The sequence below is a fragment of the Mus musculus genome, chromosome X, assembly GCF_000001635.26.
Source record: "Mus musculus strain C57BL/6J chromosome X, GRCm38.p6 C57BL/6J".
In the NCBI taxonomy this organism is placed as follows: Eukaryota; Metazoa; Chordata; class Mammalia; order Rodentia; family Muridae; genus Mus; species Mus musculus.
The window spans coordinates 152392029-152417283 of NC_000086.7; the positions used below are offsets into that span (position 1 = coordinate 152392029).

General features: G+C 42.6%; 1 long non-coding RNA gene across 2 annotated transcripts in view; it reads left to right on the forward strand.

Annotated features, from left to right (window-relative positions):
• The window catches only part of 3010001F23Rik (RIKEN cDNA 3010001F23 gene), a 48131-nt gene extending 23457 nt beyond the window's left edge, over positions 1-24674 (forward strand). The window contains exons 3-4 of one of the 2 annotated variants that reach the window (NR_045451.1): positions 11285-11449; positions 24263-24674. This is a non-coding gene — a long non-coding RNA (RIKEN cDNA 3010001F23 gene). The remainder of the gene's footprint in view (positions 1-11284; positions 11450-24262) is intronic. The other variant, NR_045452.1, reaches the window with a different exon arrangement.
• Positions 24675-25255: the final 581 nt, after the last annotated feature.

The following is a 25255-nucleotide window of genomic DNA, read 5'->3' on the forward strand; positions in this document are numbered from 1 at the left end:
AGTTCTTTTTTTTAAACCTGACACTGTTAAATGAACTGATCTTTTTAAAAAAACTTACTTTTGATTTTATTGTTTATTCTATCAATCTTTGTCATTTCTGTTTAGATGGTTATCTGAAAAATACTTACTTTTGTCCTTATGCTTCTCTTGGATTTATTCTGATTTTTTCTAGATTTAAAATTTTATTTGTTTTTTTTTAATTGTTTGCTTTATTATAATTTGCCGTCCAGGCCAGGCTGGCTTAAAATTCACTATATAGCCCAGGATAGACTCAAATTCATAGTCCTCTCCCTTCAGCTTCTCACATGCTAGGATTATAGATGAGGCCCATTGTTTTCTATTATCTTAAGGTGGAGACTTAGCTAATTGTGTTGAGGCCATTGTTTTATAATCATTATAAACATTTAATGACAGAAATTTCCCTCTCTACACTGATTTTATTTCACTTCAGAAATTCTCATACGTTGTTTTCATTTTCTAACCTTATAAAATATTCCTTTGATCCTAGCATTATTTTAAAAACAACGTTTAATGTGAACATATTTTGTAATTTTTTCAGGTGTCTTGCTTTGACTAATTTCTGTTTTTAATTATTTGTGGTTAGAGAACTTATGGTTCTGGTCCTTTGACCTTGTTGAGACCTTTATGGCCCAGCACATGGTCTACAGATGTCAGTGGCCCATGTTACCACCAAAGGCCATGCGGATGTTCCTGGTCTTGGCTGACACCTGGGGCTGTGTTGACATCTGTAGGCTGTGTAGAACTGGCTCTTCCCCCTCACCAGCTGCCCTGCACCTCACACAGAAAACAAAATAGAGCTGTCCCTGGTTGGGGAGAGAGGGTTGCAGGTGAAATAGCCCTGAGAATATGAACAAGGTAGAAACTGCTTGTTGTCTCATTACTGCCTGTGGCATGTGGAAGAGATGACCACTCCGCTTGCCTGGGCATTGCTGGAGAACAAAATTGGTGAACATTTTATTTTTATAATAGAATATGCATTCTTCTGTTATTACTATACAAATAACAATTATTTCAAAACAATCCACAGTGTTAAGTCATATGTATGTATGTATGTATGTATGTATGTATGTATGTGTGTGTGTGTGTATATATATATATATATATATATATATATAATTTTTAATTGATTCTTTGTGAATTTCACATCATGTACCCCAATCCCATTCATCTCCCCGTATGTCAGCCCTCTGCCCTTGCAACCTCCCCGTGAAAAGAAAACAAATGAACAAACAAAAATCTCACAATGGAGGCTGCCGTGTGTCATGGTGGTTCATACAGTAGTAAACCCTTTTACCCAAACAGCTTTTCTTGCAAATGTCCATTGCAGTGAGTATTTGGTCTGGTTCAAGGACTCTGCCTTCTGCTAAACTATCAATATTGAATCATCTGTAGGACTCCTCTGGGATATCCTGTTGTCCTGTGCCAGGGAGATTTTGCAGCTTTTGTTCTGGAGACCAGCCCCTTCACACTCTCCAACAGTTCACAGATGGGGTAGATGTTGGGATGGGCTAACTCAGAGCCTTGAATCTGGCCTTGGGTAATAGTTGAGTTGGCCAGTTTGACAGTCCCTTTCCCCGCTCCTGCTCACTCAACCTGGTCCAGCTCTCCAGCAATGCCCAGGCAAGGGGAGTGGTCATCTCTTCCACATGCCATAGGCAGTAATGAGACAACAAGCAGTTTCTACCTTGTTCATATTCTCAGGGCTATTTCACCTGCAACCCTCTCTCCCCAACCAGGGCCAGCTCTATTTTGTTTTCTGTGTGAGATGCAGGGCAGCTGGTGAGGGGGAAGAGCCAGTTCTACACAGCCTACAGATGTCAACAAGGCTCTAGGTGTCAGCCAAGACCAGGGACATCCGCATGGCCTTTGGTAGTAACATGGGCCACTGACATTGACACAGAGCCCTGATGCTCCAGGGCCACAGACCCAGACATGGCCCATCACCCACTATGGCCTGAGGGAACATTGCTGGCTACTCACAACAGGCTGTTCCTCTCCATGCTTGCATCTCCAGCTCTGTCTCTCTTTGTGCACACCATTCTGCTTCCCTTTCTCTTCTATCTCTCACCACTTACTTGTTCATCTTAGTGCCCTCCCCCTCCCAGCAGGGCTTGTCTCTGCTGTGCTCTGCTTCGATCATGCTGGGAGGCACCGGGCCAGGCAAGTCTTTTATATATTTCTTCATTGGTTTTTCTTTTTTGTCTTCTCTTCATGGAAGGATATTGGTGTTTCCAAATATATAACTGTGGAATTGTTTGTCTCTCCCTTCAGTTCTATCAGTTTTTAGCTCTTGTATTTGGAAGATGCACATATATTCATTTAGTTTCATTTTATTTTTTATTTTCATTTAAATCAATTCATTTTAAAGTACTCATACAAATATATTTTGTATGTTGATCATGCTCATCTCTATAACCTCCCGCTCCCCCTTTCCTCATGTTTCCCCACTGCCTGATAATCTTCTCTGTCTTCTTAGACAGTTTTACTTCTACTTTCATGTCACATGTGTACAAATGATTTTACGTATCTATATAAATTCAATCTATGAGCCACATATGAGAGAAAGACACACTCTTTATCTTCCTCAGACTGGTTTGATTCACTTAATACAACTATATCTGGTTGGATTCATTTTTCTATAAATGATATAACTTTTTTTGTTTTTTGTTTTTGTTTTTTTAATAGCAAACTCAAGTTTTTATTCCCCAATTTTCTTTTAGCTTTACTTGCTATTTCTTTTTTTTTCAGAACAGAAGTATTTTTTAAATTAGGTATTTTCTTCATTTACATTTCAGATGCTATCCCAAAAGTCCCCCACACCCTCCCCCCTACTCCCCTACCCACCCACTCCCACTTCTTGACCCTGGCGTTCCCTTGTACTGAGGCATATAAAGTTTGCAAGACCAATGGGCCTCTCTTTCCAGTGATGGCCGACTAGGCCATCTTCTGATACATATGCAGCTAGAGACACGAGCTCTGGGGGTACTGGTTAGTTCATATTGTTGTTCCACCTATAGGGTTGCAGACCCCTTTAGCTCCTTGGTTACTTTCTCTAGCTCCTCCATTGGGGGCCCTGTGATCCATCCAATAGCTGACTGTGAGCATCCACTTCTGTGTTTGCCAGGCACCGGCATAGCCTCACAAGAGACAGCTATATCAGGGTCCTTTCAGCAAAATCTTGCTAGTGTATGCAATGGTGTCAGCATTTGGAGGCTGATTATAGGATGGATCCCTGGGTGTGGCAGTCTCTAGATGGTTCATCCTTTCATCTCAGCTCCAAACTTTGTCTCTGTAACTCCTTCCATGGGTGTTTTGTTCCCAATTTGAAGAAGGGACAAAGTGTCCACACTTTGGTCTTTGTTTTTCTTGAGTTTCCTGTGTTTTGCAAATTGTATCTTATATCTTGGGTATTCTAAGTTTCTGGGCTAATATCCATTTATCAGTGAGTACATATCATGTGAGTTCTTTTGTGATTGGGTTACCTCACTCGGAATGATGCCCTCCAGGTTCATCCATTTCCCTAGGAATTTCATAAATTCATTCTTTTAAATGTATTTTGTTTGTTTTTTGAGATAGTGTCTCACTATGCAGCCCTGGCTATCCTGGAACTCACATTGTAGACTGGGTTGGACCTGAACTCAGAGATCTGCCTGCCTCTGCCTCCTGAGTGCTGCAATTAAAGACGTGGATCATCATTACCACTTATAGTAATTTAGTTCTGTGTGATTGTTTGAATGAGACTGACCTCCATAGGCTCATGCATTTGAATGCTTGGGCACCCACTTGGTGAAAGTGTTTAGGAAGGATTAGGAGGAATATAGCCTTGTTGAAGAGGTTTGTTATTGGAGGTGAGCTTTGGGGTTTCTTTTTTCTTTTTTTTTTAAAATATTTTTTATTAGGTACTTTCCTCATTTACATTTCCAATGCTATCCCAAAAGTCCCCCATACCCCCCCCCCAACCCCCTACCCACCCACTCCCACTTCTTGGCCCTGGCGTTCCCCTGTACTGGGGCATATAAAGTTTGCAAGTCCAATGGGCCTCTCTTTCCAGTGATGGCCGACTAGGCCATCTTCTGATACATATGCAGCTAGAGTCAAGAGCTCCGGGGTACTGGTTAGTTCATAATGTTGTTCCACCTATAGGGTTGCAGATCTCTTTAGCTCCTTGGGTACTTTCTCTAGCTCCTCCATTGGGGGCCCTGTCATCCATCCAATAGCTGACTGTGAGCATCCACTTCTGTGTTTGCTAGGCCCCGGCATAGTCTCACAAGAGACAGCTATATCAGGGTCCTTTCAGCAAAATCTTGCTAGTGTATGCAATGGTGTCAGCGTTTGGAAGCTGATTATGGGATGGATCCCTGGATATGGCAGTCTCTAGATGGTCCATCCTTTTGTCACAGCTCCAAACTTTGTATCTGTAACTCCTTCCATGGGTGTTTTGTTCCCAATTCTAAGAAGGGGCAAAGTTTCTATCTCCAGAGTTGTCTCCCTTTGTGCTTTCTTTATTGTTTCTACTTCCATTTTTAGATCCTGGATGGTTTTGTTCAATTCTCTCCCATGTTTGGTAGTGTTTTCCTGTAAATCTTTAAGGGATTTTTTGTGTTTCCTCTTTAAGGGCTTCTAACGGTTTACCTGTGTTTTCCTGTATTTTCTTCTTCAAGTCCTCCATCATCATCATGAGAAATGACTTTAGATCCATGTCTTGCTTTCCTGGTGTGATGGTGTATCTAGGACTTCCTATGGTGGGAGAGTTTGGTTCTGATTATGCCAAGTAAGCTCATGTCACACCAGTTAGCTCTCTCTCCACCTTATGTCTGTGGATCAGATGTAAACTCTCAGCTATTGCTCTAGCACCATACCTGTCTGCTTGCCACCATGATGGTCATGAACTAACCCTCCAAAACTGTAAGCAATCCGCCATTTAATTGGTTTCTTTTGTAAGACATTCACTTACTTATTGTGTATGTATTTGTGGGCATGTAGGTATATACCTGTGGATGTTACAAGACAACTTTTGGAAGAGCAGGAAGTTATTCAAGTGCCTGAGTCAGGGTCCTGAGGTTGAGCCTAACTCAATGGAGACAGCAGGTTTTCAGTATGTTTCCCCTAGTTCTCATTCTCCCCTCCTACCTCTACTTCACCTAGTCTTTCTCTATGTCCTACTCAGGATTCTAGCAATACCTCACTGTGGCTCTCTATCTGGCATAAATCTCCCTTTGTGTGTGTCTCTATGGAATCATGTTTGACTTCTTTCATGGTCTGCATAGATACATCTTAGACACATTTGGAGGTCCTTGCTTCAGGTTGCTGGAGGCTTGAGTTATCTGGGAGCCTGGAATTCAGATGTGAGGTTTTTGAGGAATGGAGGGCTTTTGTCCAGAGTTCTAGAGTTTCTGTTCCAATAGAGAAAATATCTGATCTGCATTATGCATTTTGTCTAGATGTACACACGGTGTCATTCTGTTGTGATTGTGCATTTCAGGAATGAGCATTTGAGCAACATGAGGGTTTTGTGTGCGATACAACACCATTAAATCCATGAGACTACAAGCATCTGATGCTTGGGAGATTTTGTATCCTACCTGTGCCTTCTATGACCTATATGTGTGTGTGTGTGTGTATATATATATATATATATATATATATATATATATATATATACATATATGGCAGAGGAGTCCACTATATTTGTGCTATAAACTTTTGGCTTCCACAGGTAGCAGTGGTGCATGCCTTTAATCACAGTACTCAGAAGCCAGAGGCAGATAGATCTCTGTGAGCTCAAGGCCAACCTGGCCACAGAGACAGTTCCAGGACAACTAGGACAACACAGAGAAACCCTATCTTGAACCTGTTCCCCATTCTCCCCCAACCCCCCAAACCCTGAAGAACTTTGGCCTTAAAGAAATTTGTGCATCATAATCTGCCGTTTCTGAGATATTTGTTGCGACAGAGATCTTTGTCCTTGGGACCTGTCCTTTTGGTTGTTTTATGTGTCTTTCTCCAAATGGGTGGGCATCATGGTTTTATGGATGTCTGTGAAAAGGGTATGAGATATTTGAGCTATGTAATGTAAGTCTCTGAATCACAAGTTAGGAATTTGCAAAAATATATATAGGCTGGTAACTTGGAATTTGATGTCCCTAGGCCAGTCAGTCTTTTTTATTTTCTTTCCCCTCCCTCCCTCCCTCCCTCCCTCCCTCCCTCCCTCCCTCCCTCCCTCCCTCCCTTCTTTCTTTCTTTCTTTCTTTCTTTCATTCGTTCTTTTCAGTTTTGTGAGCCATTCAATATTGCAGGTCTAAAGTTTGGAGGCCAGGCTGCAAATAAATATGATCCGGATTCGATCTCCAGAAACCACTTAAATAAAGGTGGAAAAAGATAACTGACTTTATAAGATAGACTTGTCTACACACCCTGTGGCATGTGTGTGCCCATGTATAACTAACACACACACACACACACACACACACACACACACACACACACACACACGCATATCACCATAATAATACATAATGTTATTTAATTCAAAGTTTGGAGGCCTCTAATTTGTACTTTCCTGTGTTGGTATATGGTTGCTATAGACCACTAGGATTTTGGGGGGTTTATGACCAATAGCCGGGAGTCTCTGCGTTATATTTGAGAGTCTCAGTCTATAGTATGACCTTTCTGAGTTGATGGAGATCAACATCCCAGAGTGAAGTCTGGCCTGTCTTTGGATCTGTACCTTCCATCCTGAAAGGCCTGAGCTGGTTGGTGATCACATCATCAAGACCAGGCATGAAGGTGTCTGAGATTCTCCAGATGTTTTGGTCTGACAACTGTCCAGAAACACAGAAAATTGGCCCGACTATGTTTATTACATCATTCTCCTAAGGCTTTCATAAACCACTGCAATTTGTTTGCAATTTAACACATCAGGAAGTAACTTGAGGGCCTAAAATAAAATTTACATTTCTTGAAAGTAAGTGCCTGTGGTTGGAAACAAAGCCAGGTGGCCTCAACAGGTTCCTAGAAGCTGTCACTGCCAGAGGCTGAGGCAGAAGAAGACAAACAGACTGAGGCAGACACAGGACAAAAAGACTGTCACCAGGGTCTTAGTCTCATGGGGACACTGACAGGCACATATGTTTATTGCCTGTCTTCTCTGAGAAAAGCACTGCTCTAGTTGTTGGGGCACATCTGTAAGTACCCTGATGAAGAAATCCCTGAGCTGGCAACCTGCACAGGTATAAGCCAGCCAGAGTCCCAGTGCTGGGGGGATGGATATGAGACTCCAACCCCAACTGAGAAGCTGTCACCAATTGCAAAGGAAAAGATTAGTTTTTTCCAATGGAGTATCACTGGGTATATTAGCCACACTTAAGGGTAGGCTTAAGGGTTGGCCATCCTATTAATGGCCAACACAAAATGAACTCAATGATATTTTTGTAGCATTTTGTTTTTATCTCATATCACTTTATTTGGGTATTGTTTTTTGTCTTACTGACCTTTTGCTTGTACAATATGGGTTCTAATTTTGTGTTTTTATGGGTGTATATGTTTCTTGTGTTTTCTCTGTTACTTTTTAAAAATTCTGGCTTGTTTGCTTTTGTTGTTTTCCTGAGAGAGAGAGAGAGAGAGAGAGAGAGAGAGAGAGAGAGAGAGACAGAGAGACAGAGAGAGACAGAGAGACAGAGAGAGACAGAGAGACAGAGAGAGAGAGACAGAGAGAGAGAGACAGAGAGAGACAGAGAGACAGAGAGACAGAGAGACAGAGAGACAGAGAGAGAAGGCATGGAGTTGGGTGAGTGGGGAGGGCCTAGGAGGAGTTGGGGGAGGGGAAACCATGACCAGAATATACTGTATAAACATTGTTTTCAGTTTAAAAAAGTAAAAAAATTATCCTTATAGCAAACAAACAAAAGAAAATATTTCAAGAAAGCTTTCACTGGGCCTACAGAAAAAGAGACATGCCTATGGCTTTTTGTTAAAGTATTATTACTTGTTAAAAATATCTGCTTGCTGCTATCTAGATGCAATCTGAGAGATTAAAAAAAAACCCATCAATATGCCTTGTGAAAGAAAACAAGCTCATGCTTTAAAATATTTTCAGCAGGCTAATTCAAATGTTAATAAAAAGGAAAACTGGGGAGAAAAAGAGAAATCCCTGAGCATCCAGTTCCTGTATGAGAAGTGGAAGGTGGCAGATGACAAACTCTCAGCATAACGGTCTGGCAAGTGCACAGTGCAGTTGATAGCAAGGGATGCTGGAACTGAAGCCAGAAAAAGGGCCAGCAAGATGGCTCAGCCAAGTCTGATGACCTGAGTTTGATGCTCAGGATCCAAACGGTAGAAGGAGAGAATTAGGATAGTTGTCTTCTGATCTCCATGCCCAACACATGGCATGGGTGTGAGCAACCCCACATAAATACAGACACACCCACACACCCACACCCCCCCCCACACCCACACACACACTCAAAACAAGTTTAAAAATGTAATTTAAAGAGGAAGAAAGAAGGAAAAGGAAAAGCTGTACCAATTGTGGTAACAGGATCAAAAGCTTGGGAAGTAAGGGAGTGGCAGCTTGGAATTTGAAGCCAAGTGACCAGAATAAGCAGCATGGAGAACATGATTTCCTGACTGGGGCTTTCCAGACAAAGGAAACATCTGAGAAGGAGAGAGTGAAGCAGAGACCACTAGCACATGGAAAACACCATGGCAGCCAGTAGAGGACAGAGGTGAAGGGAAGGTGGTAGGTGCTCAGGGTGCTGTCTGGTGGAGACACTTCCGCTTGGTCATCCTGACAGAAAAGGACAATTGAGGATTGTAGATACTGCCAGCAAATATGTACAGGACTGCAAAGGTCAGGAAAAAGAGGGACATATGGAAAGAGTAGTCAGCAAATTGGAGGGCTTGGGCAATGAGCTAGTATTTCAATCAGGTGAGGTTCTGTGTTCCTGTCATTGTCTCGGGAGGCATCTGCATTGTAGTCACAGAACCACATGTTCCATTAGCCAGCCTGATTTACCCACCAGCCTCCCAATTGAACCCATGTTTGAGGGGCTGACTTTGTGCACTGGACCCTGGGCACATGGACAATTTAGTGACCAATGGAAGCAATTTCTCTGTGAGTCCAGATGTGAACTTGACAGGCTATAAGAGATTAGCTGACTTGTACTACAGAAATTTGCATCCTCTTTTGAAAAATCATTTTTCCAATTCTAAGAAGGGGCAAAGTGTCCACACTTTGGTCTTCGTTCTTCTTCAATTGGGAGCAAAACAGCCATGGAAGGAGTTACAGAGACAAAGTTTGGAGCTGAGACAAAAGGATGGACCATCTAGAGACTGCCATACCAGGGATTCCATCCCATAATCAGCCTCCAAACGCTGACACCATTGAATACACTAGCAAGATTTTGCTGAAAAGACCCAGATATAGCTGTCTTTTGTGAGGCTATGCTGGGGCTTAGCAAACACAGAAGTGGATGCTCACAGTCAGCTATTGGATGGATCACAGGGCCCCCAATGGAGGAACTAGAGAAAGTACCCAAGGAGCTGAAGGGATCTGCAACCCTATGGGTGGAACAACAATATGAACTAACCAGTACCCTCCAGAGCTCGTGTCTCTAGCTGCATATGTAGCAGAAGATGGCCTAGTCAGCCATCAGTGGAAAGAGAGGCTCATTGGTCTTGCAAACTTTAGATGCTTCAGTACAGGGGAACGCCAGGGCCAAGAAGTGGGAGTGGGTGGGTAGGGGAGTAGGGGGGAGGGTATGGGGGACTTTTGGGATAGCATCTGAAATGTAAATGAGGAAAATACCTAATAAAAATTAAAAAAATCAAATCATTTTTATCTTATGTGTATGCCTTTTTTGCTGGTATGTATGTCTAATATATGTGCACCACATACAAGCAGTGCTCACAGAGGCCAGAAGAGGACATCAGATTCCTTAGAAATGGACACACAGATAGGTGTGAACTGGGAACTGAATCTGCTTCCACTGCAAAAGCAGCTGGTGCTCTTAACCGAACCAGCTCTCCAGCTCCCATATCTTCTTTTAGTAGGGGCTCCAGGATTAGGGATGGGATGAAAGATGAAATTCTCACAGGAGACAGCTATATCAGGCTCCTGTCAGCAAGCTCTTGTTGGCATCTGCCATAGTGTCTGGGTTTGCTGGTTGTTTATGGGATGGATCCCCAGGTGAGGCAGTCTCTGGATGGTCCTTCCTTCAGTCTCTGCCCCGAACTTTGGTGGAACTCTAGTTGCATATGTAGCAGAGGATGGCCTAGTTGGCCATCAATGGGAGGAGTGGCCCTTGGTCTTGTGAAGATCATATGCCCCAGTACAGGGGATTGCCAGGGCCAGGAAGCAGGAGTGAGTGGGTTGGGGAGCAGGGAGAGGGGGAGGGGATAGGGGATTTTCAAAGGGGAAACTAGGAAATAGGATAACATTTGAAATGTAAATAAAGAAAATTATCTAATAATAATAATAAATTAGAATCCATCTTTAAAAAATGCAATTCTCCTCTCAGTCCAGTTGAAAGAATCTGATTACAGAGACTGTACTCCTCCTCCTGTCTGCACCATCTTCCTGTTCCATTCCTACCACAGAAGTAATTGCAACAATTAACAGCCATTTGCTATTACTATTGGCCATGTACCTTGATCTTTGATCACTGAATAAGCAAGCAATTTTGAAGCTCCAGGTGAGCAGCTCTTTTTTGTTTGTTTGTTTGTTTGTTTTGTTTTGTTTTTTTGGCTGTCCTGGAACTCACTTTGTAGACTAGGCTGGCCTCGAACTCAGAAATCCGCCTGCCTCTCCCTCCCGAGTGCTGGGATTAAAGGTGTGCACCACCACGCCCGGCTGAGCAGCTCATTTTAAAGTAGAGGACCTGGTGAGGAATTTGGGATGATTTAGACTGCATCTTTGCAGGAAGATGCTTCCATTTTGGTGTACTGTGAGGCGAGTGATCCTAGAGTTAAATAGCACTAACCTGGAGATAGAAGATAGCTCCTGACCCTTCCCAGCTGAGGAGAATCTGGAAGGGTTTGCAAAAGAGAGACATGTGAGCTGGAAGGTTTATGAAGTGAAGATCTACATATGTAGCTAAACTACGGAGTCAAGATAGGTGAAGAAAATTGTCTCCATTGCTAGGCTTCTGTCTTTGGCCAGGTGAGTCCCATGCCACCTCTTGGAACTCCATAACTCTACAGATGCACTATTGCCAATAGAAGGACCCCCTATGGTTCTGTTGGCCCCTACTTTCTTATGTTTCAGGTAAAGACTGAAATTGAAAGGTCTCACATATCTTGGGCTTGGTGATGAACTATTCAAGTACCTCCGAATGGCAGTGTCTCCACAAGGGAAACTAGAAGATAAAGCCTTTCTCAGCAGTTATCTCTGGGGCCAGCTTTACCCACCAAAGGACTCCAGGGCTGTTGGGTAAGTGCAACATTGGGGAAGGCTGACATAGTAGTGTCCTAGAACCTTACAGGGGTGGCTTTGCCAGAATGGATACCTGCCTTTCACATGTGGACATGGTGTTGCAACAATGAAAATTTTACTGGTGCACAGTGTCACAGTCTCACCAAGTAGAGTCTAAGCAAAGGGTGTCATCATGACGGGAAACACAGCCTAGCATGTCTTTCCTGAGCAAATCCTATAGTCCCCATAGATGTGAAGGGTAAAGTGCTCTCCTTGGTGATCCTCTTTGGGTGGAGTCAGGCAGACCTGGGATATGACTTCTCAACCCTTTCCTGCATGAGATATCAAACATCTCCCACTTTGCTTCTTCTCTTCACACTTGGCCCCAAACATTTAGTGATCTTTATGCCTGTCTCTCAAGTGCTACCATTACAGGCATCTTCCACCTAGCCAGGCTCTTTTCATGTTTTGTTTTCTTGGGGTTTTGAATACTTACTTCTTTGGGATTTCAGGTTTGTTGTTTTGCTTGTTTACTTGCTTGTTTTTGCATGAGAGGGAATTGAACTAAAGGTCTCACATATACTAAACAAGTGTTCTATCACTGACCCATATTCCCAGTCTCTCTGGACCTTTGTACATTAAAAACCATCCATAGTCACAACAGCTAGGCTCCAGAAAGAGTCATCCTAATGTGTCTAATGTGTTCCTCCCACTGGGATACTTAAAAGTAACATGTTAATATGAGAGCCTGATACAGCAGTCTCAGGGAAGCTAGCCAACCCTCACATCACACTTGAGTGTGACCTGTGGTGGTGGGACTAGTAACACTCACATCTCTTCTTTTTGTTGTTTACTTGTTCAAAATACTCTGGTTGTTGTGTTTCATTTTTTTATGACTTCATTTGTTTCTCAGTGATGTCTAGTAGTCGCAGATAGGGGATTTTTCTTGGATGGCCAAAAGAATGTATCTAGAACACATTCTGACATTCAAAAAAAAAAAAAGACTATTCTTTAATTTTTTTTTTAACAGTCCAGACTTTATTCCCCTCCTGGTCCACCCTGTGACTGTTCCACATCCCATATCCCACCCCCTGCCATCTTCAAGAGGATGACCTCACCACCCACCCCCACTCCACCAGACTTCCACATTCCCTGGGGTCTCAAGTCTCTTGAGGGTTAGGTGCATCTTCTCTCACTGAGGCCAGACCAGACAGTCCTCTTCTGTATATGTGTTGGGGGCCTCATATCAGCTAATGTATGCTGCCTGGTTGGTGGCTCAGTGTCTGAAAGATCCTGGGGGTCCAAGTTAGTTGAGACTGCTGGTCTTCCCATGAGGTCGCCCTTCTCATATTTTCTAAGAACAAGGTTAAATTTTTGCAGAGAAACATGTGTGCTTGCATATGCATATGCCTGTAGGGGTGCACATGACACATGTATGGTCAATGTCAGGTTTCTTTCTGAGTCACTCTCCATCTTAATTTGTGAGATAGGATCTGTCTCTAAATCTGATTTGGCTAGGTGAGGCTGGTTGGCTATGGAGCTTCAGCAATCAGCTTGTCTCTGCCTCTCCAACTCTGAGATTGCAGATATGTGCCTCTGTGTCCAGATTTTTGTATATAGGTGCTGGGGATTAAAGTTACATCCTCATGCTTGTGTGGCAAGAAATTTACGGACTAAACCCACTCTCCAGTTGTCTGAGCACAGACTACATTTCATATTTAGGTATGTAAGAGGAGCCAGAATGTGCTACAGTGAATGGGGCTAAATCTCACATGTGTCTCAGTTAATATTTTCTTTTGTTCTAATGAAACACTGTAACCAAAAGCAACTTGAGGAGGAAAGTTTATTTAATGTTACAGCTTGTAGTCCATTATCCATGGAAGTTAGGGCAGGAACAGATGAAGAGACCATGGAGTTCTTGTTATTGGCTTGCTCAGCTTGCTTTTTTATACCACTCAGGAGCATCAGGCCTGGGTGATACCACAGTGAGCTGGGCATTCTCATATTAGTCATCAATGAGGAAAATGCACCACACACAGACTTTTTCACAGGCTAATGTGATAGAGGCATTTTTTCCCCAATTGAGGATCCTTTAAAGATGATTTCTGCTTGTGTCAAGTTGACATAAAATAGCCAGCACAATATGGTATGAGGTCACTTGAAAGCAAGTAGAACCAGTTTCTGGTTTGATCTTTGCTCTAGATATGTAGGAACTGACTGAGTGGCCTCTCACTGTCTGTAGCACCTATTGAGGGCAACTGAGGAGTTGCATTAAGAAACACTGCAGAGTCCCTTCTAGATTCCCTGACTAGTAAAAATGGAGATCTTGAAGCCCTAGAAGATCTACAGTGACCTGTCCCTATGCAAAAAGATTACAAGTCAGTACAACTTGTCAGTGTCACTAATCTTGGAGTAAACAAGTATTTCACACCAAAATGCATTCAGCAATGATGACCACTCCTGTTTATTCCTTGGTTCAAGGATGCCATGAGTTGACACATTCTATCTATATTTATTTTACTTTTTGTAGAACATGATTTTAATATTTTCAATGGTTAATATTCAACAGAGTAATTATTTTTAAAAATATATTTCATTGTTATGTCTCCCTTTTCATTTCTGATTTTATTAATTTGGATACTGTCTCTGTGCCCTCTGGTTAGTTTGGTTAAGGGTTTATCTATCTTGTTGATTTTCTCAAAGAACCAGCTCCTGGTTTTGTTGATTCTTTGTATAGTTCGTTTTGTTTCTTTTTGGTTGATTTCAGCCCTGAACTTGATTATTTCCTCCCATCTACTCCTCTTGGGTGAATTTGCTTCCTTTTGTTCTAGAGCTTTCAGGTGTGATGTTAAACTGCTAGTGTAAGCTCTCACCAGTTTCTTTGTGGAGGCACTTAGAGCTCAGAGTTTTCCTCTTACCACTGCTTTTATTGTGCCTGTTAAGTTTTGGTATGCTGTATCTTCATTTTCATTAAATTCTAAAAAGTCTTTAATTTCTTTCTTGACAAAGTTATCATTGAGTAGAGTGTTGGTCAGCTTCCATGTGTATGTGAACTTTCTGCTCTATTTGTTGCTATTGAACAGCCTTAGTCTATGGTGATCTGATAGGAGGCATGGGATTATTTCAATCTTCTTGTATCTGTTGAGGCCTGTTTTGTGGCCAATTATATGGTCAGTTTTGGAGAAGGTACCATGAGGTGCTGAGAAGAAGGTATATTCTTTTGCTTTAGGATGAAATGGTTTATAAATATCTGTTAGATCCATTTGGTCCATAACTTCTTTTAGTTTCACTGTGTCTCTGTTTAGTTTCCATGATCTGTTCATTGCTGAGAGTGGGGTATTGAACCCCACTATTATTGTGTGGGGTTCGATGTGTGCTTTGACTTTAGTAAAGTTTCTTTTATGAATGTGGGTGCCCTTACATTTGGAGCATAGATGTTCAGAATTGAGAGTTCATCTTGGTTGATTTCTCCTTTGACCAGTATGAAGTATCTTTCCTTATCCTTTTTGATAACTTTTGGTTGAAAGTCAATTTTATTTGATATTAGATTGCTACTTCTGCTTGTTTCTTGGGACCATTTGCTTGGAAAATTGTACTTCAACCTTTTACTCTGAGGTAGTGTCTGTCTTTGTCACTGAGGTGCATTTCCCGTATGCAGCAAAATACTGGGTCCTGTTTACGTATTCAGTCTGTTAGTCTATGTCTTTTTATTGGGGAGTTGAGTCCATTGATGTTAAAAGATATTAAGGAAAACCGAGTGTTACTCTCTGTTATTTTTGTTGTTAGAAGTGGAATAAGGTTTGTGTGGCTATCTTCTTTTGGGTTTGTTGAAAGATTACTTTCTTGTTTTTCCTAGGGTATAGTTTTCCTCCTTTTCCATTTATTATCCTTTGTAGGGCTGGATTTATGTAAAGATATTGTGTGAATTTGGTTTTGTCATGGAATATCTTGTTTTCTTTGTCTATGATAATTGAGAGTTTTGCTTGGTATAGTAGTCTGGGCTGGCATTTATGTTCACTTAGGGTTTGTATGACATTTGCCCAGGATCTTCTAGCTTTCATAGTCTTTGGTGAGAAGTCTGGTGTAATTCTGATAGGTCTGCCTTTATATGTTACTTGACCTTTTTCCCTTACTGCTTTTAATATTCTATCTTTATTTAATGCATTTGGTGTTTTGACTATTATGTGACAGGAGGAATTTCTTTTCTGGTCCAATCTATTTGGAGTTCTGTAGGGTTCCTGTATGTTTATGGGCATCTCTTTCTTTAGGTTTGAGAATTTTTCTTCTATAATTTTGTTGAAGATATTTACTGGCCCTTTAAGTTGGGAATCTTTGCTCTCTTCTATACCTATTATCCTTAAGTCTTCTCCTTATGTCCTGGATTTCCTGGATGTTTTGGGTTAGGAGGCTTTTTGCTCTTTACATTTTCTTTGACTGTTGTTTCAATTTTTTTAAAGATTTATTTATTTATTATATGTAAGTACATTGTAGCTGTCTTCAGACATTCCAGAAGAGAGAGTCAGATCTCGTTACGGATGGTTGTGAGCCACCATGTGGTTGCTGGGATTTGAACTCTGGACCTTCGGAAGAGCAGTCGGGTGCTCTTACCCACTGAGCCATCTCACCAGCCCCTCAATTTTTTTTCTAAGGTATCTTCTGCCCCTGAGATTCTCTCTTCTATCTCTTGCATTCTGTTGGTGATGCTTGCATCTATGACTCCTGATCTCTTTCCTAGGTTTTCTAACTCTAGGGTTGTCTTTTTTTTGTGATTTCCTTATTGCTTCAATTTCTATTTTTAGATCTTGGATGGTTTTGTTCCCTGTCTGGTTGTGTTTTCCTGTAATTTTTTAAGGGATTTTTGTGTTTCCTTTTTAAGGGCTTCTAGCTGTTTATCTGTGTCCACCTGTGTTTCTTTAAGGGAGTTATTTATATCCTTCTTAAAGTCTTCTATAATCATCATGAGAAGTGACTTTAGATCTGAGTCTTGCTTTTCCAGTGTGATGGTGTACCCGGACTTGTTATGGTGGGAGAATTGGGTTCTGATGATGCCGAGTAACCTTGGTTTCTGTTTTTCATGTTCTTATGCTTGCCTACCACCATCTGATTATCTCTAGTGCTCCCTGCCCTGGCTATATCTGACTGGAGTCTGTCCTTATAATTTTGAATGAGTCAGAACTCCTCAGAGTCCAGCTGTCTCTGCGATCCTGTGATTCTGGGATCTTGTGATCCTGAGATTCTGGGTGTGTCAGATTTCCTGGGAATCAAGCTGCCTCTGGGACCCTGAGATCCTGGTGTGATCAAGCTCCTGGAATCCTGTGATCCTGTGATCCTGGGTATGTTAGAGCACCTGGGAGTGGAGCCTCTGGGGGCTGTGGGACTGGCTGCCAATTTTGCTCCCAAGGTAAACCAGGGCAGACCGGAAGGAACCCAAGCCACTGGTTGGGCAGAGTTCCTGTGTCCCTGGATCCTGCTAGTCTCAGTTACTGGTGGTGTTGCAACAGGTGTTGTGTTCTACTCACCCCTGATCCTGAGATCCTGGGAATGCTGGAGTGCCTGGGAGTGGAGCCGCCTCTGGTGGCTGTGGGGCTGGGAGCAGAGTTCTCACCCAAGGTAAACCGGTGCAGATCAGAAGGAGCCCAAGCCCATGGCTTTATTTTATTTGTCATTATTTTGGTACTTATTTTATAGTATAAAATACAAAAACAAATGTTCTTTTCAAGATAGAGTGTAAAATGTTGGCTCCATTCAAGAAAATTAGCTTTTCATCTTCCACAGTTAGCTCTATGAATTCTACCGTCCTTTAAGCATTTCCCAGAAAACTTTGCTTTTAGATTCTGCTGTAATTAGTCACTCCATTTAGGGATCTTTAACAAATCACTATCACTTGTCCATCAGTCAAAATATCAAAGCTTCTGAGCTTGTCTTTTTATCCAGCTACACTGTATGTAAGATGGAAATAGCTTTACTTAGCCTAGCTAAGGAGAATTGAGAGGTTAATTGGGAGTCAGGCAGAAGAAAAAAAGACATGCATGACAAACAAAGGAAAGTCATCAGTGAGGCTGTAGAAATCAGAGAGAGAAATACAGAGCCAGTGTGGATCACATGAACGATTAAAAAAATAAAAACCTGTGCAGTGGTTGGAACTTGGACCAGAGTTCAGCAACAGGAAGAATATGCTGCAGATTAGGTGTTCTGCATTAGGCATGGACAGATGGGCCTTGTGAAGGATGTGGGGCCGCTATCCTAAATGTAGGAAGCAGCCCCTCCAGAATATGGAAGGGGTAATGACCTTATTAGTAGGTAGAGAGGTCCCTTGTGTCACTGGATTTGAGAATGAGTGGCAAGGTGCCAATAATGCTGGCAGGAAGAGTAGCTATAAATTGATGGTTGTGGTGATCTGAATAAGAATGATCCCATAGACTCATGTGTTTGAATACTTAGTCAGCAGGGAATGGCATTACTTGAAAGGGTTAGCAGGATTAGGAGGGGTGGCCTTGTTAGAGAAAGTGTGTCACAGGGGATCAGCTTTGATATACATCTAAAGCCCATATCAGGACTAGTTCTCCCCCACCCCATCTCCCGTCCCTCTCAGTCTTTCTCTCTCTTTGCCTGTGGAACAGTATATAAAGCTGTCAGCTCCAGGACGACGCCTGCCTGCACTCTGCCATGCTGCTCACCATGAGGTAATAGACTAAGCCTCTGAAACTGTAAGCAAGACCCCCTATTAAATGCCTTCCTCCAGAAGAGTTGTCTTGGTTATGGTGTCTCTTCACACCAATAGAACATTGATTAAGACAGTGGTGGTTTTCAAGGACAGACAGGAGGGTGAGTAGACAAGGGGGTAGAGACAAGGACCCTCAACCTTTGTTCACTACTGATTCCAATTACCTGAAGCTTTATGTGACGCTGGGTATAGAGGTATATACAAGTCCAACATGTATTGCTGGTAAATCGTAAAGAGATTTAATTTAAAAAAACCCTTTGGTATATACTAGAGAATAGGCATACAGTTGTGTTGGCTACAGAAAGGAGCTGACATAAAGACTATCCTTATCAGGAGTGAGCCTTATCAGAAAAAATCCCCATAAGACCATGCTTATGTCTTAAAGTGGGAGGAGAGTGTTAAAAAAGCATGTTCCATGATGTCAGAGCCACAATGAGTGGGGCCTTAAAGGTAAAGAGAGTCTTCCCTTCAAAGCCTGGAGGGAAGACCCTTGAAAGGGATAGCTAAAAATAAACCTAAGAGAAAGATGCATCCTAGATAAAAAAGAAGGTGGTGGCTGGGTCTTCAGAGAAGTCTCCTCATCAAGGAGAACTGTCTGACTTTTATACCCTCTCAGAAGGTGGCAGAATGTTCTGCACCAAATGCTTTAGTTCAATATAGCCCATTGACAAAGAGCATGGTAGGAACAAATAGGAGCATAAATTAGGAGCTTTAAAACTAGAGGGTGGGGTGGAAGGTCTCTGCAAACACCATGGTGGGTGTCAGTCTGAGTGAGGCAAACTGGAAGTCTGGTCCAACGTGTCCCAGTAACCTGTGTTGGTCTTTGAGAGTCTGACACCAGGCAGTTTATTGTAGGCATAGTGCAGTACAGTGCAATTGGGAAAGAGGCCTGGTGTAACAGAATCCTCTATGCACAATGAAGTTAAGGCAGAATTACTTGAAACTCTTTTCAAAGTACATGTCACTTCTTCCACAACATGGGATCTGCATGTATTATCTTAAGTGTCTGAGGGAGGATCTGGTGTGGACTCAGTCATACACATAGTGTAGCGATCACATAGGCTATTAACTAACTCAGTCCTAACTGTAAAGTCTGGGGGAGCCAGATGTGGCCTGGCCCTAGAGATAGCACAGAAATCACCAGGCTATTATTAGCCACAACCATTCCTAGGATTCTGAGCAGAATACCTATTATATACACCTTGCTTTCAACACCATGCTTAACATTTCTGGTTTGCCCAGTGCTGACCTCTGAGCACAAGAAGCTCTGTGCCACACCATAAAACAGAAATCACAACTGGCTTCTTGACCCTTGCTTACAGAGAGTAGTGGTGAAGGGCATGGGGTGATTTCTTCAGCATGTGAGATCTAGCCAACTTACAGCAACCAGGACCTTAGAAGGACAGGCCCATGATCTGACAGTATACAGGTAATTTTACCATCTATTAAAGATGGGAGCAAATTCACACAATAATGAGGTGGAAGTGCTTGTTTATTTTTTTTCCAAGATCAGCTGTTTATTGAGTTTTGTTGTTGTTGTTCTAAAATACTATACAATTTAAGGAGTTTCTAAACATTAAGGACTTGACAGCTTTTGGTCATTCTGTAGCTTAGGAACAAGGATTTCTGCTGGTAAGTTCTCATGACACACAGCCACAGCAAGACAGCGCTCGTGCCAAACACCAAAGAAATACAAGTTGCTGATGTGCACCACTGCACCGTCCGAGCTAACAAAATAAAAGTCCTCTTTGTGCCCATCCCTGGGGCTCACAACAGTCCCACTGCACCTGAGGACAAGGGCAACTGGAGGAACTTATGTGTGTATGTGTGGTGGGGGGTGTCAAACCACTCCCTCTAACTCTCCAGTGAGTGACACAGGGACTGTGAAGTCTAAGATTACTACCAAGTCCTAGGAGCTTTTTCAGTGCTCGGTCATGAGCTTGGAGCCCTGGCCAATGAGAATCAGTCTTCCCAGCAGCTCCACTCAGAGGCCAGAGCCACATCCTAACTGGGTGGGCACCGTTAACCAGTCGTGCCTGTGCTTCAATGCCATGGGCTTCAAGCAGTTGACCAGATCTGCTGTCAGAAGCCACCAGCTCTCATTCAACAGTGGGTGAACTCTATAGATTTTCTGATTATCAAATAATATATGCAGATATACATCGAGACACAACGGTCTAATGTAAAGCATCTTAATCTACAGATGCAACTGTTTTGAAAAGTTAGTCTTCTTACTGTTAACTTTCCAAATCACAACATACAAAAATAAATCTTGATCTTCAAATATTAGAACATTCTTAACATTTCTGAGAGTTGACTGACAGCTTGATTTTTATAATCATGCTGAGAATGCAACTTCACCTAAATATATAGTATAAAAACACATAACAGAATTATGTGTAGATGAACTTCAGAAACTGTTGGAAATTCTGTCCTAATATCAAGTAAAAATTCGTTAATCCATTTTAAAAAATATAACACAAGTCAGGAATTCAGTCATATTTTAAATATGAAGCATTTAACACAGTGTAATCCAAATATATTTGGCACTTTAATACTGAGTGATGATGGTAGGAGAGACATGTCTCTGTTTTCTGTAATTAATCCTTTATATTTCTCTGAGATCAGAGAACTCTCTATGGGCAGTAAAGGACTGAAATTCATAACATTATGACTTATGGGAGTGGTGAATCTGACCCGAGGTGTTTGAAGTGTTTCTGATGGTGCAGCACAATCTATGGGTTGACACCTTGTGTAAAAACCACATTGAATGTTCTGATGGTGCACCTGGGAAAAGCTGCCAGAAATACCTTAGATATGTTACACAATTGACTTTGAATTAAGTTGGCTGTTGAATGATCAACCTTTTCTTTGTTGCCAGGTTCTCTGCAGCCCCCACTTTAAGAAAATGTGTCCTAGGGAGTTAATTGTGGTGAGAGGTAAAAAGACTTGTGAAGATTATAGGCAGATAAATATGGGCTATGGAACGGGCTGGGCTTGGGCCTTGAGACGCTGGTGGAGAGGAGCAGCTATGAAGGATGGTTTCAAACCTCTAGGCTAAGCAAGAAGGAAGTTGGCACCTCACAAGCAGCACTGGGGGGGGGCAGTTGTGCAGAAGGTGTGGGCTGATGATTCTTTTGGAGTTCATCTTGAGGGACTCAAACGCTCCATTTTAAAATTTCTTTTACTTACTTATTGAGGCTTTCACACATGTAGATTTGACTATGGTCATAGCTACTCCAACTTTCAGAGAAATCTCAGTTCCCCTAGATACACACTGACATAGCTTCTTCCCAAATTCATTCCTCTTATTCTTTCTTAGAGGAAAAACTGCACAATTTTTTAATTAGTGATGTCCATCTGCACATGAAATCTATGTGCCAAACAATGGAACAACAGACCCACATAAAAATGACTCCCCCTCTCCAGCCACCATCACCAGCAGTTCCTCCACCAGGATTAAGGCCTAGTGATCCCCTTACCCACCCATGCTAGACTTTTGACTAGCTTCACTCTGTGCAGATCACCATGGCCCCTGCCCTGAGTGACACAGACACACCATGACGTGAGGATGGCGATTCCTACACGACTCCCCATCCCCTAGTTCTTACATTCTTCCACCTCCACAGCCCTTCCACAATATTCCTTGATCCCACTGGGGTAGGGGATTGTTAAATATTTCCTTGAGGGCAGCGGAAACAGTCACTTTACCCAGCTCTTTGAACAGTTATGAATGTGTGCATCAACCTCTGTCCATTGCAAAAAGCAGTGTCTCTGACTGAGCCCAAGGGCAGGCAGCTCAGGCATATGAGTATAAATGTGAAGACTGATTTTCCTATGTCCATCTGACAAACTCCAAGAGTTCCTGGAGTTGACCTAGGATGCCTACCTGCTGTATGACACGGATAACAGTAACTAGAAGAAGGCAGAATTGTTTCATTTGTGTCTCAGAGTTCTCTGTTCCTTTCTCTGGCTGTGGAGATCCTTCTGAGCAGGTATTCATCCAGTCAAAAGGGTGCGTCTTTGCTCACCTATATATCTGCATCGACTTACAGAACATGTTGGGAATTTTGCCCCCATATGCTGGTATTTACAATGTGAAAATTAGCAAAAATAAAGAGGGGGACAATCTCAGATTAGTGCCAACCTGAGCTAAATTATCATACAACCTTTTCTGAAATAACAGTAGCAAAGTAATAAACTGAAAAGAGTCAGGGTGTATGATACGTTCATGGACTATTAAAACCCATCCGACTGACTCTGAGAGACAACACCTGTGGGCATAAATGTTTTGCAACCTACACTTAATAAGGGCTCAACTTCTCCTCTAGCCCACCACCCAGCAGAAGTAGTGGAAGAGAAAAATTATTAGGATCTGGGAAAATGGACCTGTTCAGCAATAGTTCTCTGGGGGTGAGCCCCATTTTCATGGGGAGCAGTTCAGTCCCGTAGCAAACACCAAGCAGAACGTAGCATCTGCAGACCAGCCCTCTAAGAAGGCAGATAACAGGCATGAACCAGCAGCTATAGTCCAGGCTTTTCAGCAAGCAGACATCAGACAGCTGTAGTTCAATTGTGAAGAAACTGCCAGGCTCGCCAACCTGCCTGAGGTGAGGCCACAGAGGCTATAAGAGGCCACAGGAACCCCATGAGCAGTTCTTGGGTGAGTTTCTCTCAATGGTAGAATTATCACAGTTGAGCTCAACAATGCTATGTAAGGGGAACCAGTACATGCAGTTCTTTAGCAAAGAACAGTGAGGCAGAACAAACCAAAGCTCAGTGCTCCTCTCCCACTGTCTCTGGGCTCATATTTATACTCCTTCATCATGAGTCCTTTCATGTGTCTGCTATAGCAAAACTTTCCTTCACCTGTGTCTGCTTTGGGAAATCAGTCTTTCATGTGTGTGCTTTAGCAAGACATCCTTTCACCTGGGTTCCCCGGAAATACATCATTTGGCATAACTAACTTTCCAAAGAACTACAAGGTTCCACTTGAAACCCCACCATCCTTAAAGCTGCTAAGCACATTTCTGTAGCTGGTATTGCCCCTTCGGGGCCGGACATGGCTTTTGGGACCCCTGTTCCTATCACTGGATGCCCTCTGAAGTCATAGGCATAGCCATGTTGCTTTCTGAGTGGAACATGACTTGAAGGTGGTCAGTTGTCTCAAAATGTCTGCAGCTTAGGAGAGGACTGAGCAGGATGGGAGAATTGGAAAGCAGCAATAGGTGACTTCCAGAGGGAGGCCATCAAGCACAGACACCTGGATTTGAATCAAGCATGAACCAATTGTTTCTTGTGTAACTCTACTCATTGGTTACAGGACCACCAGGCCATTGTGCATGACTCTGATCACATTGATCTTAGTTACTTGATCTCTCTAAGGCTGTCATCATAGTTTCTTTTCTCCTTTTCCGTGTAAAAGGACTGTGCTAGCTATCAAACCCAGGATCTCACACCTGCTAGCTAACCAAGCCTTCTACCACACAGTCACATCCCAACAAGGAAAAACTACCTTGTCTTAATCTGTGAATGCTCCTGGGTTGATCAATTACTGGCTAGCCGGTGTGAGGTCCAGGGTTCACCACTCACTAGCACAAAGAGTGACATCACTTGTAAGAATGAGGATGGTGATGATTGATATTCAGGATAATATACAGTTTTGACTTCTCTATATAGACCAGGAAAAGACTAGCTTTTCAAAAGTGTAAGGAGTTATACATGAGTTAGTTACTCCCAGGGGAAATAGAGAAGACTTGGACTTAGAGGTAGAGTCTCTGCCTAATCTGAACCAGGCACTGGGTTCATTCCCTAGCAATCAGTAAGCACAGAGTGATGAGGGTAACTGGAGTGCCAGAAGTTGGATGTTGGAAGCAGGAGGATCAGGAGTTGAGGGCATCCTTGAGTACATATCAAGATTGAGGCCAGCCCACATTATGTAAGGAGGCTGTGTAAAGAAACACACAGCAAGAAAGGTCCCGGTGTCTGCTTGGACAGGTATGAAACACGTCCCTCATCATTCTTCAGTGTGATGGAGAAGGTTGCATTCCACCTGCTTCCCTGAATTACGTCTTGGTAACGAAGTCCATTCACACTCTTCCCTTCAGGTAAATGGCTGCCATAAAGGATCACACTTCACCATGTCGCTTGGATTGAGGCTGCTGTGGATAAAAATTCCTGGAAAAAAAGCTGTGTGAAAAAAAGCAGACCGACAGACTTAAGCTTCAAGGACTGGGGAGAGTTCAGAATATTACAGGGTCATTTCCTAATGAAAACTCTTCTAGTGCTATCTTTAGCCCCTAAAGAGACATTCTTGTCCACCTCTCTTTTGTATTTATCATCCATACAAACAGATAAAAACTCTTTGGAATGTATTAACAACACCCCCTTCTCAGCCTGCCAAGGTGCTAAGAAGAATGCTGTCACATAGAATCTGAGGTTGGGTCTGGTGTTCCTCTACTTTTAAGACTCCTCTCTGAGGTTTCCACCAATATATATTAAACATCCATTCATGCTCAACTTTATTTGTCTTGGTACTATTAAAAAAAACTGTCATGAAACTGTAGGGACATTGGAACATGGAGCTTGGAACAACCTAAATCCCTGTTCCAGGTCCATCGTTACATCCATTTGGCTTCAGAACAAACCCTCTTACTCCCTTTGAGGTGAGAGCTGTGTTTTTGAGGTGACCCTGTATATGCGCACACTCCCTTGTCATGATCTGCAAACCCCTGGATGACAGGCCCTCCTGCTCCTCTTCTGTTTTTCTCATGGACAATCCATGCAGGTGGCAAGTTTGTGCTCTGAACTATCTGGGCACAGACATAAACAAGCCCTGCTCAGCAAGTTGAGAGTTCTTTTGATTCCATGCCCACCCCATATGCCACTACAGCTGACTTCTCCCATGTGAATCTAAAAGGCAAACAGGAAATTCACCCAGACACTGGATCCCCACATCTGGCAAGCTTAGTGCAACTCATTTACTTCTTGGGTTTTCATTTTCCAGTGAGCTCTGGATCTCTCACAAGGACAACCAGGAAACCCAAACTGCACAGGCTCCTCTTCACCTGCCCTCTGTGCACCCCAACTGACCCTCAGCC